Raw genomic sequence first — 3,905 nt, 5'->3', positions numbered from 1 at the left:
TGCTTACAACTGTAGAAGGGCAGGTTGAGCTTCCTCTGTCTTACTGCCAAGGGCAAGTTAAAGGAAGGTGGCTTGGATATAACAGGCCAATGATAGAAAAAGACTCTTAGCAAAACGAAGCTGTAGTGTGAGGAATAATGAGGACTCCCCAGCAGTCCCCTCCCTTACCCCTGCATTGGTTTCCCAGGGCTGTTGTAACACGTGCCCACAGTCTAGGTGGCTTAACCCAATAGAAATTCATTCTCTCCCAGCTCTGGAGGTGAGAAGTTCACAGTCAGGTGTCGGCGGAACTGCATCTCTGGAGGTTCCCCGCCTGCTCCAGCTTCTGATGGCTGTGAGTATCACGTGGTGCGACCTGACTCGAAGCTGCAGGACTGCGGTCTCTGCCGCCGTCCTCACGCGGCCTTCTCCCCATGTTTCCCCATCCATCCTCTTCTTCCATCTGTCCGATCTTCCTCTGCCTCCTCTTACCAGGACAGCTGTCATTGAATTTGGGGCCCACCCAGGTAATCCAGGATGACCTCCTCTCCAGATTCTTAAGCTATAACTACATCTCAAAGACACCTTTCCAAATAAGGTCACGTTGACTGGTTCCAGGGATTAGGAATCGAACATATCTTTTTAGGGGAGGGGTTTATGATTCACCCCACTACACCCTCATTAACATAACCGGAGCTCATTTTCCCTTCTCGTGTGATGCAAGGGGCAAGGAGCACCCACGGGCCCTGACAAAGAGCCCACCGCCCTCGGCCCCAGCTGGACATGAGCATAAAGCCATTGACAGGCCCTCCTGCATGGCTGCCCGGTTTGCACACCGCACAAAAGCCCCTGGCTATGGGGTAATTAGGGAAGGGTACTGAGATGTACGGCCTGCCCTCTGCAGGCCAAACCATGGATCTTGTCAGCTCTATATCCACTGAGAGAAGGGGGCACCATTTTCTTCCCCCAAAAGGGACTTCCCATGTCCCAAGCAGTGTGCCTGCTCAGAGGGGACCACTGACATTCATCACCGCAACTGTGTCATCAGTGGCCAATGAGAGGTGATGGTATAAGCTAGTCACTAACAATTCTCAGGACCATGCAAACTGCCACACATCAGGAAAGGGTGAGAAAGGACCGATTATTTCTTTTGGAAGCAGTGGAATGACGAGGGAGGCAAGGGGAACATTGCAACAGGTCGGGAGTTAGGGGAAGAGCATGGCTAGAAGCAGAGGGAGTAACCTGGACGGCCCCCACGTGCTTACACCCTCCATCTTCTCCCCACCGCCTCCCATGCAGCGAGGCCTCGGCCCTTCTGTGATGGGAGGGGTGATGTTAACTAGGCTGAGCCCTGTTCCCCAAACCCGCCCATGCTCTGCTCCATGCTCCGTAAGGTTTTTGGGCAGTCACCAGAGGTCCCTGCAGTAAATACCTGCTTGAATGTTCACTGAGGGCCACAGGCCTTTGCTCTGAAGAAAGCTGAGTGCTGCTGCATCTGAGCCAGACGGAGAAGAGCAGCAGCATCCTCATGGTGGCTGATTGTGTGTCCAGCAATGGACATCTGTAGGCCATGACCCACCTGGAAAAGAGTAAGACCAATCTCCTCCAATCAGTCTCCCCAGAGACCAACCAGGCGCCCATCCTGCAGGAGAAGGGGACCAGGAAAAGGGAGCCTCACCTTCCTGCAGCCCCCAAACCTCTCTGTAGCTGCTGTTTCACTGGATCCTCACAACAGTGTCCCCACACCAGCCCATTTTACAGATCGGGAAACTGAGTTTTGGAGAGGTAATGGTGTTGCTCAGAGGCAGGGGTCCCTTCTCCTGGTCAGGCTTTGCCATTCGGAGCAGTGGTTTTCCATTTCCTGCCTTTCTGTGCAAGACAGGCTGAGAATCGGAAGGCGGAGCCTGGTCCGGGCGCCCCCTCACAGAGGCCTGGGGCGCACCCCTTCACCCCACAGCAGCACCTGCCCTGTAACTAAAAGGAGTGACAATTATCTTCCCCATGATGTCACTGCGGAATAAAGTGATTAAATAAAAATGATCGAAAAGCAATTGCTAACAACTGAAATACAACACATAATGAGAATAAATAGCTGTATTCTAACTTCCAGGGAGATTTTAGAGATATTTTTGAAAAAGAACAATCCCTGGATATCTATGAAAATAGAAGGGGTTATTATTAGTCAGATGGAAAGAAAAAAGAATTTTCTTGATGGTTTTGTTAATAAGAAAAAGAGTCAATGTGTATTGTTTGTCAAAACGATATTTTTAGAAACATATGGCGAATTAATCATTAAGACTCTCTTATGGCTCGGACCCACTTAATATGTTCTCTGTGGTGTGTACACAACAAACCCACAACGTTACATTACAGTGACTATTAAATGATTCATCAGGGTCACTCCCCCAGTAGATTTAGAATCTGGCGCTAATTTATGCTTCCCCTCTGACAAGCTTTGTTATCTTAATTGTGTTTGCCAATGGCTAATGAGAGGTGATGGTACAAGTAATTGTTAAATTTTTTTCAGCACCGTGCAAAGTATTTATTTTGAGGGGAGGGGGAAATTACAGCTCCATCTCTGGCAGCAGAAGGGACACATCGTGATTTTAACAAATAGCGTGGCTGCTGGTCCTTAGAGTTCAGGATCGGTTTAATGTGCAAAGTGATTGGCTGACAGTGTGGGTCTGGGAGCCGAGACGCTCTTCTCGCTCCCATCCCCAGAGCATTCAGGCTATATCTGAGCTCACGCTTTGTGGCTTTGAATTTCTGTGGCCTGGGTTTGGTCCATGAGGCCTTTTTCTCTTTCATAACCCTTAACCATAGCAAGATGGGAAAGACCAGGGGGTGGCAACTTGAACAAGCCTCATTGGGAGGTCAGAGGCAGGGAGACCAGAGCGGATGAGCTGCAGGTGGTAAGAAAAAGTGCCATCTGTAGGTAAAGAACAGACTTCAAAAAGCGGTGGTAAGTTATTTGACAATAGGGCCCGAAGACAAGAGACCCAGTGAGAAAGCACAGGAACTGCAGCCTGGGATCCCAAAGACACCGAATAAGAAAAGCCACAGAGCTGGTGCCACCCCGTTGCCCCTCGCTGGGATCACGAGGATGCCAGATGGCCAGGAAAAAAAAAAAAAACACTGGACAACCCACCACAAGAATGCAACCACCCCTTTGAAAAGTATCTTATCTCCCTTCCAACTGCCTGCTTCTCATACCCTAACACAAAAAAAAATTTCACAAGCCCGCTTTAAAAGAAAGAAAAGAAGCCCACCTTTTCATGCAAGCCTGCCTTGTTCCCAGCTTATGAAAGCAGCCAAGCAGAGCCAGCCGCAAGCCAGCTGGGAGGCCCTTCCTTTCCTCTCTCCTGCCTCCCTTGTGCTTGAGCACAAGCTTAATAAAACCTGCCTGGAAATTTATGTAGGGTTTCCTCTCAGTTTCTATCTTGGGGAGTCCAAGAGCCCCCATGCTAGTAACACCAGGAGAGGCAATGCTGAGAAATTCAGACTGGCAAGCCTGAGAAGTCTGATAACCCACAGCCAAGTCTCAGACGCTAGAATGAGTGTCCAGGTTGAGATTGGTCCCTAGGGAGGAAGAAGGTAGAAGGCAGAGGAGGAGAAGAATTAAGGCTGCATCTCAAACGCAAGGAGTACCAAGGGCGCAAGAGGGCTAATCCTGTGTCCTGAGAACGGGAGTTGGATAACTCCCTCTGGATCCAGACAGCTACCTTTACAGCAACCTTCACCTTCGTGGTATTTTGCTGGGTCAAGCAGCACCCAACACACTCAGCATCTAGCCCCATTCAGAGTGGCTGGACATGGACATTGCAACTTGAAGGCTCCCTTGCAGCTAGGGTTTGCCATCCAAATTAGGTTCCACCACTTAAGGTACTCATGCCAGATTTGAGAGGGGAAGGGAAGCGGCGATCATT

The sequence above is a fragment of the Artibeus jamaicensis genome, unplaced genomic scaffold (genome assembly GCF_021234435.1).
Source record: "Artibeus jamaicensis isolate MK-2021 breed Jamaican fruit bat unplaced genomic scaffold, CSHL_Jam_final scaffold_1964, whole genome shotgun sequence".
In the NCBI taxonomy this organism is placed as follows: Eukaryota; Metazoa; Chordata; class Mammalia; order Chiroptera; family Phyllostomidae; genus Artibeus; species Artibeus jamaicensis.
The sequence above is the reverse complement of the archived record's forward strand: the minus strand, read 5'-3'. Positions refer to the sequence as shown.